Source organism: Wolffia australiana, chromosome 2 (assembly GCF_029677425.1).
Source record: "Wolffia australiana isolate 7733 chromosome 2, ASM2967742v1".
In the NCBI taxonomy this organism is placed as follows: Eukaryota; Viridiplantae; Streptophyta; class Magnoliopsida; order Alismatales; family Araceae; genus Wolffia; species Wolffia australiana.
In genome coordinates this window covers 13,921,862-13,933,976 of record NC_135836.1, presented here as the reverse complement: position 1 = coordinate 13,933,976, position 12,115 = coordinate 13,921,862, and the positions used below count along the sequence as shown (strand labels likewise).

Below are 12,115 nucleotides of genomic sequence, written 5' to 3'. Positions count from 1 at the left end.
CTATCAACTGGCGCCGCTGCCAGGGAGCACGGTATTACAGTAGGAACTTTCATTTTCCTGAATCTACAGTCAAATTTTTCAAATCTACAGTCAATTCTGTGAATCTACGGTAATTTTTGCAAATCTACAGTCATTTTTTTGTTGATTCTCCTAGAGCTGCAGGACTTAACAATCCTCAGCTTATTGTTATGCTAACCATTTGTTGAAGATTTATGGTAGTAACACGTTCAAGAGCTGGTGAAAAATCTGTAGAGAAAGACATTAGAGACACCTCTCCATATTCCACAGTTACAGAACCTGAAATCCAGCAGGAAAATATGGCTGAAGAGATTCATCAGCAGCATGAGAGGAGAAGGACCATGCTTGACAGGTCGACACCGTCGGGAAGCCTACGTCAAACTGATGTAAATCTGAACATCGGTGACGGTATCTCCTTCCAATATGACAATGCATTAATTCATTCCTTACCTGAATTTAATGGACTGCCTGCTCAGAATCCCTTAGAATTTCTTGATGACTTCCATATTAGGTGTTCATCTCAAAATGTTCCAGGAATTTCTACAGAAATTTTAAAAATGAAATATTTTCCTCTAACTTTAAAAGACAAAGCATTTTCTTGGTATCGTAATTTAGGAATCACCTTTAACTCATGGGATGAGATGGAAGGAAAATTTCTGCAGAAATTCTACCCTCTCTCCAAAACGAATTTCTATAGAAGGGAAATTCACAATTTCCATCCTCATGATGGAGAAGCTTTTAGTGAGTCATGGGAGAGATTCAATGATTTGTTGAGGAAGTGTCCTCACCATGGCATTGAACAATGTCAATTAGCCCAAATATTTTATGAGTCTCTCTCTGATTTTATGAAAAAAAAAGTAAATCTCGCTACGGGTGGAACGTTCTATACTGCATATGAGGACGAAGTTTTTGATATTTTGGAGAGAGTCGCAGAAACTGATTTGCAGGAGATTGGAGCCAATCATAATGGTAGGAATGTGCAGCCCGAGAGAGCAGGAGTTCTGCACGTCAACGCCAAGGAGGGAGAGCTACAAGCGGGCCTAAGGGAGACCAACCAGAAATTGGCGGAGCTCACCTCTACCTTGAAGAATGTCTTCCTAGGTAACTCCCCCATCATTAAAGCTAAGATCTGCTCTCTCTGTTTTAGCAGGGAACATGAAGATGGAGCCTGCCAAGCCATGGAAGAAGAGGTGAAGGCCTTCAACCAGCCGCAACAACCGTGGGCAGGTCAAAAGCGGCCAAATTTCCAAAACGGAGAGGCCTTCCACCAAGGAAACAAGCCGGCAGCTCAACCCCCGTTCCAGCAGAGACAACAATTCCAGCACAGGCCTCCACAACAGTATCAGGTTTCATCTCAAAATCAACCTGATTTCTCTACATTAACCCCCGTCATTTCAGATATGATCGAAAAGCAAAACCAAAAGTTGCGGGCGGAAATGGAGATGCGAATGCAGGTGATGATGGAGTTCCAGACTAAACAAAGGCTGGAGTCACAAGAGCAAATGAGGAAGCTGCTGGAGAGTTTCAGGCCACCCTCTGAGTCCCAAGGTATCCTTGTAGAAAACACTTGCACATCTCAACGTTTTCCTACGAAATCCGTCATCAATCCATGCAATTTGCATCATGTTCAACATTCTAGCCATGAGGAAATGGATGAATTGGATCCTGAAGTTCTGGCAGCCTCAAGATTGAGGAATGGAAAGGAACTTCAGGATCCCTATAGGTATTCTGTAGAGAATGCTAGGAAGAAAGATGAGTCAAGGGAGCACGAAGGAGAGGATCTTCCCGACGGCGATGAACCCTTACCTTCCACAAGTGGGCAACACATACCTTACCCCTCTGCCCTAACGAGAAAGAAACCTGTCCTTGATTATGAAAACAGGTTGTTAGAGAACTTTAGGAAGGCCACAATGACAGTCACTGTGGAAGACATGCTTAGGTGTGCACCATCACTTAAGAAATATCTTAAGGACTCTTGCACAAATAGAAAGAATAGGGAAGTTGTTAAACTTTCCGAAAATGCCTCTAGCATTTTAAATGACATAGGAGGAAAGACTTTTTCAAAAGTCTTGTTAGACACAGGAGCAAGCATCAGCATCATTCCGACGGCATTGTATGAGGAATACGGCTTCGGGGAGCTTGAAGAGATCCATATGGACCTACTCTTAGCCGACGGAACGGTCAGGCAACCTGAGGGACGATTGACTGATGTCACTATCACTGTAGAAAATTGTGAAATTCCTGTAGATTTCATAGTAACTGATATAAAAATTTCAGGAGACTTTAGCTTGGCTCCTATCATTCTAGGAAGACCGTTTTTAGTGACGGCTAGGACTATCATGGACTGGGAAAAGGGGACTGTCGAGTTTAAGATAGGGAAGGAAAGAGTTCAACTTGACATTTCTAGGATGATGAAGTGCCCCTTAGGGAGCAATGAAGAGCTCAGATTCTGCACAGAAAATGAAGGAGAAGAGGGAAGAGTGAAGGAGTACCTATCCAACATAGAAAGTAGAGAGCTAGATGATGAACTCTTAGACTCTGCAGAAGTAAAAGCTCACCCAGAACTTAAACCACTTCCCTCTACCCTCAAGTATGCCTATTTAGACTGTACAGAAAGTTTACCTGTGATTATATCTTCATCCCTCACTCCAACACAAGAAGAGAGCTTACTCAAAGTGCTTAAAGAGCATAAATCGGCCATAGGGTGGACTTTTGATGACATCAAAGGAATTCCATCTTCAATTTGTGAGCACAGGATATTTCTAGAAGATGAAGCTAGACCCTAGAGAACATCAGAGGAGGTTGAATCCCCACATGAGAGAAGTCCTCGAAAAGGAAATTCTCAAGTGGCTTAATGCCGGCGTCATCTATGCGATTTCCGATAGTAGATGGGTAAGCCCGGTACATATGGTTCCTAAGAAGTCAGGGGTGACTGTTGAGCTGAATGATAAAGGAGAAGAAGTGCAGAAGAGGCTAACCACTGGGTGGAGGGTGTGCATTGACTATCGGAAATTGAACAAGGCTACCAAGAAGGATCATTACCCATTACCCTTCATGGATCAAATACTAGAAAAATTATCGGGGCAGCATTATTTCTGTTTTCTTGATGGTTATTCAGGATATAACCAAGTGAATATCCATCCTGAGGACCAAGAGAAGACGACCTTCACGAGTCCTGTAGGGACATATGCCTTTAGGCGTTTGCCTTTCGGGCTATGTAATGCGCCCGCCACATTCCAACGATGCATGAATGCACTCTTCTCCGATCTAGTGGGGGAGTGCTTAGAAATATTTATGGATGATTTTTCTGTATTTGGACCCACATTTTAAAACTGCCTCCTTAGCCTCACCAAAGTATAGAAGAGGTGCATTGAGTCGAACCTCGTACTAAGTTGGGAAAAATCTCATTTCATGGTGCAGGAGGGAGTAGTGCTGGGCCACATGGTAAGCAGCCGTGGCTTGGAAGTGGACAAGGCCAAGATCGAGGTCATCCAGGGCCTTCCACCTCCAACCAACTTAAAAACCCTTAGGGGTTTCCTCGGCCACGCGGGTTTCTATAGGCGTTTTATCCTTGATTTTGATAAAATTTCTAAACTGCTTACAAACCTTTTATTGTCTAAAAATAATGATTTTGAACTAACACTAGAGGCTAAGAATGCATTTGATAAATTAAAAGAAGCTTTAGTAAATGCACCTATCTTGCAAGGGCCCGATTGGACCCTTCCTTTTGAACTAATGTGTGATGCTTCTGATTTTGCAGTAGGTGCAGTGTTAGGCCAGCGAATTGACAAGAAACCCGTGGTCATCTACTACGCCAGTAGAACATTACTGGATGCACAGCTGAATTATTCTACGACCGAAAAGGAACTACTGGCTATTATTTTTGCATCAGAAAAATTTAGGTCTTATTTGTTAGGAAGTAAAATTACTGTTTTTTCTGATCATGCAGCTATTAGATATTTATTAGCAAAGAAGGAGGCAAAACCTAGGTTGATTAGATGGGTGTTACTATTACAAGAATTTGATTTGGAGATTAAGGACAAGCGAGGATGTGAAAACGTAGTAGCAGATCACCTCTCTCGAATTTGAAACACCCAACCTGCGTTAATAAACGATGCATTTCCGGATGAACATGTCCTAACCGCACAAGGAGCATCGCTTCCTTGGTATGCGCATATTGTCAATTTCTTGGTTTCAGGACAAATTCCAACAGGTTGGACGTCTCACGAGAGGAAGAAGCTGCTTAAAGATGCAAGATTTTACTTTTGGGAAGACCCGGAGCTATTCCATCAAGGCCAAGATCAAATTTTGAGGCGGTGCGTCCCCGAGAGCGAGCAAAGGAGCATATTGGAATTCTGCCATTCCAAACCTGGAGGAGGACATTACTCCGCTAAGGTAACCGCACATAAAATTGTTGAATCTGTTTTTTTTTTGGCCTACGTTATTTCAAGACGCTCAAAAGTTTTATAACACATGTTTATCATGCCAAGCATCCATCAACCTAAGTAGGAAAGATAGAATGCCTCTACAACCCATTCTAGAAGTAGAAATATTTGATTTATGGGGAATAGATTTTATGGGACCTTTTCCTAGTTCAAATGGGTATGAATATATATTGATGGCTGTCGATTATGTCTCCAAATGGGTGGAGGCCATCCCCTCAAAAACCAATGACAGCAAGGTAGTGACCAATTTTATTGAGAAACATATTTTTTATAGATATGGATGCCCACGAGCAATCATTAGTGATGGAAGATCACACTTTACAAATTACAACTTTAGGAACCTCCTCAAGAAATTTGGTGTTCATCATCGAGTCACTACCCCTTATCACCCACAAGCGAATGGCCAAGTGGAATTATGCAATCGGGAGGTTAAGAAAATTTTGAGGAAAATAGTGCGTCCAGATGGGAAAGATTGGTCTAGGAAGCTCGACGAGGCATTATGGGCTTATAGGACAGCTTACAAAACCCCTCTCGGCATGTCTCCCTTCCGCCTTATCTTTGGCAAAGCTTGTCACCTACCACTTGAGTTAGAACACAAGGCCCTTTGGGCTATTAGAAAACTCAACCTAGATTTGGATAGAGCCGGCAAGCATAGACTTCTTCAATTGAATGAGTTGGAAGAGTTAAGAAATGAGGCTTATGAGAATTCGAAGATTTATAAAGCCAAGATGAAGATGTTTCATGACAAGAGCTTGAGGAGAAGAATTTTTGTGGAGAATCAAAAAGTATGGCTTTACAACTCTAGACTAAAACTCTTTCCAGGTAAATTGAAAACGCGATGGGATGGTCCCTTCCTTGTTCAGCAGGTTTGTGAGAATGGAGCCACCACAATTTTAGATCCTCGTCTCAAAGGCGATTCACTGTGAGCAGACGCGGCTCAAACCCTACTTAGAAGAAGAAGATCTTCACAGCCCCATGAATATTACGTTAGAAAAGCCATCGCATGATAGCTCATGATCCGATTAGTTTTTGTTTTTACTACATTTCCTATTCTCTATGCTTGGTTATTTTCCTTGTTTTGTTTTTGTTTCTGCGTTTTTGTTTCTGTTCTCGTGTGCAGCCACTCCGATCCACGCCCACCTAACACGTCACTGGAGAACACGCATGCTGATCGCCGCCCTTCCTTCCATGGTTTGGTATTCCTTTCTCCTTCCTCTCAATTACGATTTGTCATGTAGGAACATGCCTTTTATTGAGGGGGGGAGGGGAGTACATTTACATGCATTATCCATGAAATTTTTTTTCGTTTTTGCATTCACAAACCATGGATATTTGATGATCTTAAGAGATGATTGTCCAATGATATGCATGATAATTCGATTCTTTTCAAAAGGGTAGAAATGCAAGAGTGGCCAGCTAGGGAATCCTAGGTGAAGTAAGCCTAGCTAGGTGCACTACGATCCATACCACGACAGTCATATCTATTACCATTATACTTCTCTCACCTCACCATCCACCTCGGGTTGAGTTAGCACTTACATGCACGAAATGTTTTAGATTTAGTGGAGAGTAGGGTTAGTGTTAGCTCATTGGCAGTATTATTATGACGTGAGTGAAGCTCCCTGACCCATGAAGGATACATAACTTCGTCGGGGGAATAAGCTGCCGGTCTACTAAGGACGGCACATGGGTAGTGGATAAGCGCCACCAAACTATCAAGTGAAAGCTGCACTGCGCATAAACAAGCAAAAGCTTACATCATAGTACTAAAGTTGATTGTCATCAAAAATGACCAACAAGCAGCAAATGCCAAATAAAATAAAGGTGGAAAAGCTGTCTCCCGTGTGTTTGAGCCGATACTACTATAGCCATAGTATTGAGCTAGCATTAATACCACTCTCTACGCCTCGTTCAGTAGTGCGCTTGGGGTGTTAACTCGATCTTATTCCATATACTATGTACTTACTATATGTACTCCATAGATCATGTGCACTTAGTTGAGGTTTAAGGCTGAGATAGATCCTAAATTTCTTCTACGCTGGTCAATTTTAATTGCTGAAAATACTCCTTGAGAAGAGCATGAATCAAAGTTATCGGAAGTCAAAATTCACCTTGAGATCATCTTTTATTCTCATCTGCATGTCATTACTAAGGGACTAGTAATGATCTAAGTTCGGGGGTGTTTGATGACTCTCAAATATGTCATCAAATAATCAAGTTCTCAAGCTTAAATTCATCACAATTATCTTGTGAATTCATGCTAAGTTCATGCATATATATATTGTTTTATGAAATTACTAACCCCACTTGATTCTTTGAATCAAGTGGAATATATTTAACATTTTATGGCTAGTGAACATTCAGAAACAGGTTAAGAAGATCAAGGAAGAGAGGAGGATCAACAGAAGTGGGCAAAAATTCGAAGTGGCAAAAATTACGAAAATGCCCCTGGGCATGACTTAAGAGAAACCCTATAAATACTCTCTTGAGAGAGGAGGCCAGGTTGTTCAGAATTTTCTCTAAGGAAACTAGGGCTTGGAGAAGAGGATTTCTGCACCCTCCAGGAGCTGATGAGCTTTTGGAGTTGGAGAGGAAGAACAGACTGAAGATAGCTTGGATTGAAGAACCACGCCTCGCCGCAAGGACGTGACACCCGACGTGGGGAAATCGCAAGCTTCAGCCCTGTAATCCCTCTCTTCTCAGACAATTTTGGTTGGGTTGGAAGAGTCACAAGATCTTCCAATGTTTTCCAACTGAGGATTGTTTCGTTTTAGATTTGATTTCAGTTTAAACTTTGTTCCTTTTTTGTTCAAATCGTCTTCCCCAAATCTTCCAAAAGAACAGAACTCCTTCGGTTTTTTTGCACAAGCAGCGTGCAGCAGCAGCAGCCGCACGCAGCGGAGCCGCCGTGTGCAGCAAAGCCGCCGCGCTCAGCCGTGCACAGCCGCACGCAGCACGCAGCCGCGTGCACCCGCGTGCAACTGTACGCAGCACACAGCCGCGTGCAGCCGCGCACAGCCGCGCGCAGCCGCGCAGCACGCAGTAGCGCACAGCTGCGCACAGCCGCACGCAGCACGCAGCCGCGCGCAGCACGCGATGGCGCACTCTGCGCACAGCCGCGCGCAGCGCGCAGCGCGGCAGACGCAGCCACGCGCAGCGGCGCGCGCGCGGCACGCGATTGCGTGCAGGCATTCCGTGCATAGGCGGCGCGCGCTGCATAGTCAGCGCGAGGTCGCCAAGCAAGCAACACCTTGCGCGCAGGTTATCCCTGCACGCAAGGTGTTCGATCCTTTGCCCCAAAGGGCAGAGGATCTGTCTACAGAGAAATTCTCTGTAGACGGCTTGATTAAGTTGCACTTTAACGTAATTAAGATAAGATAAGAGAGATTTTCTTTGCTGAATTAAAAATAAAGAACGGTTCTGTGAGTTTCCCTGAAGATTATTTAGCAGGATTAAATACTTCTGTAGAGTGGAAAAGTAACATATCTATTGACTGAAAAGGAATTTCCTGCTGTTTTCTTTTGCTCCCTGTAGATCGACCCTCACTCGCCCTAACTTGTGAGGTTTATAAATTCGTTGAATAAGCTTAATCCTCACACATGTTACTGATAACTAACCAGTAAAAAAACACAGTAAAATTGAGCCTATCAACGACGCCGAGGCGATGTTCGACATCAACCGCTCTAAGCCGCTCTTGTCGACGCCCGTGACCCGGAGTTCAAGTACTCCAAGTAAGTTTTCTTGTTATTTATTTAAGTGACAATTTCAGACTGAGTCGTGTACTGGACCTGTCCTGTCTTTGATGCTTTGTTTGTTTTCATGAAATGCCATGTACAGAGGAGGGCCACATCACGTGACGGACCCCTCCCCTTAGTCTTGTCTCTTGGCACCTTCCCCCCCCCCTATATAAAGGGGAGGCATGCCCAACGACAAGGTTAGAGAGAGTCTTTGAAAAAAAAAACCATGTTTGTTCACTTTCCTATGAGTAGCTAAAAATAGTAAGTTTGTTTTTCTCTTCATCCTCTACCTCTAGACGACTGTTGGCCTCCCTTCACCCTCCTCCTCCAGCGACCTTGAACCAGACTTGCGTCTCATCGGCTTGAGAATCATCGTCACTCGAGCCACCAGCTGCACAGCGCCGACGCCAGCCGCCGACTTGCGAGCTACCTCAGAAGCTCCCCTCGACGCGCCCGTGTTGCCCTGGGTCGCCGCTTGTTGAAGGTTGGCCTCACCAGGTTCGTCGCGGCGGTGCTGCCCTCCTCGACCGCCCGAGCTCTGCCACGGCCTCGCATCCGCGAACCCGTCGTCAAGCCGTCGGATCACCACCCACGTGGCCCTGTCCGTCCCGTGGTGCCCACTGGCGGAGCAGGCAACCCCTGGCGTGAGCACCACGCGGCTTCGACCTCCAGCCGCTATTGCTGCTGGCGCCGTCGCGACGCGAGCCATCGCTAGCGCTCCGTGTGCCCGCCCGCCTTCTGTACACGCTGGTACCCTCGTGCTAGTCGAGCAGCCTCAGCCGTCGGTCTGCACGCCATCCCTCGGCCTTCCGTTGCTCACGCCCACCCTCAACTTGGCGCGCATCCTCGGCACGAATCGCTGCAATCGGCATGCATCCAATAGCGCTTTCCGTCCACTCCGCGCTCTCCACGTCCGATCGCGCGCGACCTCCGGTTCCCGTGACCATCCTTCGCGTGCCTCGGCCGTCGCCATACCTGTGACCGATTGCCTTCGCCGTCTCCTGCACACTATCGGGGATGACCAATCCAGTTGCTGAATGCGCCTCTCACCGCTATTGGCCCGCTGCTCATCCGTCAAGCAGCCGACGCCCGCCAGCTGCTGATCGTGCCTCTCGCTGTTGTTGGTCTAGTGTTACTTTGCTGCCAAAGCGGCCGCCGTTCGCCAGGTTCCCTCTCGGTCTCCCCCCCTTTAGTTACAGTTTTATTATTTCCCTCAATATCGTCGTTCCCTATCGATTTTGCTGCCGCATATTATCATTCTTGAACGGATAGGTTAGCCACCGTACGATGAGGGTAGGATATTCTTGAGATAGATGACAGATCACCATCGTCATGGGTGAACAGTGCCGGGCCGTCAAACGCCCCTCACGTCGTGCTTGATCGTGGGTTCCGCGGGTCACTCAGAGTGTGTCCTTAGGAATTTTAAAAGTGCATTCATCGTCCTAATTACGTAAGCATTCGCGCATCTCGTGACGTAATACGGGCCGTCGATCCCGGCCGTTTCGTATTACATCAGGTAGTGTACGACAATGGCAAGGTGCGGTGCAATGGTAGCAAGGCACGATAGAGGTAGGGTGCGGCGGTGGCAGGGTGCGCTGTCACATGAGTGGTACAGGTGTGGGGATGTTGTTAGCCGAGGACGGCCGTGCGAAGCCATGAGAGGCTGCGGGAGCTGCCGGATGGGTGTTGCAAGGGCGGATAGGTGGCCGGATAGGTGTTGTAGGGGGGGCCACACGAGAGGCACGCGCAGCCACTAGAGACCGTTTGAGTGACGTGGGATATCGCTTGTAGCCGTAGGAGTGGTGGTGGGCAGCCATAGGAGAAGCGACACACTTTGGGCAACGCAGGCCACTGCGAGGCTGCATGATAAGCTCAATTTTACTGTGTTTTTTACTGGTTATTTATCAGTAACATGTGTGAGGATTAAGCTTATTCAACGAATTTATAAACCTCACAAGTTAGGGCGAGTGAGGGTCGATCCACAGGGAGCAAAAGAAAACAGCAGGAAACTCCTTTTCAGTACGTTAAAGTGCAACTTAATCAAGCCGTCTACAGAGAATTTCTCTGTAGACAGATCCTTTGCCCTTTGGGGCAAAGTATCGAACACCTTGCGTCAGGGACAACCTGCGGCGCAAGGTGTTGCGTGCTTGGCGCCTCTGCGCTGACTATGCAGGCGCGGCGGCTGCCTATGCACGGAATGCCTGCGCACGCACAGCGTGCTGCGCGCGTGCTGCGCGCGCTGCGTGCTACTGCCGCGCTGGCGGTTGCGTGCTGCGTCGCGCTGCGTCTTGCGCGCGCTGCTGCACGCGACCGCTGCGCTGCCGCGGCTGCACGCGGCTGCTGCGCTGCGGCTGCGTTGCACGCGGCGCTGTGCACACGGCTGTGTGCTGCGTACAGTTGCACGCGGTTGCGTGCTGCGTGCGGCTGTGCGCGGCTGAGCGCGGCGGCTTTGCTGCACACGGCGTGGTGGAGATGCGGAGGAGTTCTGTTCTTTTGGAAGATTTGGGGAAGACGATTTGAACAACAAAGGAACAAAGTTTAAACTGAAATCAAATCTAAACGAAACAATCCTCAGTTGGGAAACATTGGAAGATCTTGTGACTCTTCCAACCCAACCAAAATTGTCTGAGAAGAGAGGGATTACAGGGCTGAAGCTTGCGATTTCCCCACGTCGGGTGTCACGTCCTTGCGGCGGAGCGCGGTTCTTCAATCCAAGCTATCTTCAGTCTGTTCTTCCTCTCCAACTCCAAAAGCTCATCAGCTCCTGGCGGGTGTAGAAATCCTCTTCTCCAAGCCCTAGTTTCCTTAGAGAAAATTCTGAACAACCTGGCCTCCTCTCTCAAGAGAGTATTTATAGGGTTTCTCTTAAGTCATGCCCAGGGGCATTTTCGTAATTTTTGCCACTTCGAATTTTTGCACACTTCTGTTGATCCTCCTCTCTTCCTTGATCTTCTTAACCTGTTTCTGAATGTTCACTAGCCATAAAATGTTAAATATATTCCACTTGATTCAAAGAATCAAGTGGGGTTAGTAATTTCATAAAACAATATATATATGCATGAACTTAGCATGAATTCACAAGATAATTGTGATGAATTTAAGCTTGAGAACTTGATTATTTGATGACATATTTGAGAGTCATCAAACACCCCCCAACTTAGATCATTACTAGTCCCTTAGTAATGACATGCAGGTGAGAATAAAAGATGATCTCAAGGTGAATTTTGACTTCCGATAACTTTGATTCATGCTCTTCTCAAGGAGTATTTTCAGCAATTAAAATTGACCAGCGTAGAAGAATTTTAGGATCTATCTCAGCCTTAAACCTCAACTAAGTGCACATGATCTATGGAGTACATATAGTAAGTACATAGTATATGGAATAAGATCGAGTTAACACCCCAAGCGCACTACTGAAGCAGGCGTAGAGAGTGGTATTAATGCTAGCTCAATACTATGGCTATAGTAGTATCGGCTCAAACACACGGAGACAGCTTTTCCACCTTTATTTTATTTGGCATTTGCTGCTTGTTGGTCATTTTGATGACAATCAACTTTAGTACTATGATGCAAGCTTTTGCTTGTTTATGCGATGCAGCTTTCACTTGATAGTTTGGTGGCGCTTATCCACTACCCATGTGCCGTCCTTAGTAGACCGGCAGCTTATTCCCCGACGGTTATGTATCCTTCATGGGTCAGGAGCTTCACTCACATCATAATAATACTGCCAATGAGCTAACACTAACCCTACTCTCCACTAAAGCTAAAAATTTTCCTGCATGTAAGTGCTAACTCAACCCGAGGTGGATGGTGAGGTGAGAGAAGTATAATGGTAATAGATACGACTGTCGTGGTATGGATTGTAGTGCACCTAGCTAGGCTTACTTCACCTAGGATTCCCTAGCTGGCCACTCT

The 12,115-nt window shown here is 46.1% G+C and overlaps 1 non-coding gene across 1 annotated transcript; it reads right to left on the bottom strand.

Moving 5' to 3' along the window:
* Window positions 1-707: 707 nt before the first annotated feature.
* LOC144700335 (small nucleolar RNA R71) lies at window positions 708-813 on the bottom strand. The gene has a single exon (XR_013580710.1). It is a non-coding gene; the product is annotated as a small nucleolar RNA R71 (small nucleolar RNA).
* Window positions 814-12,115: the final 11,302 nt, after the last annotated feature.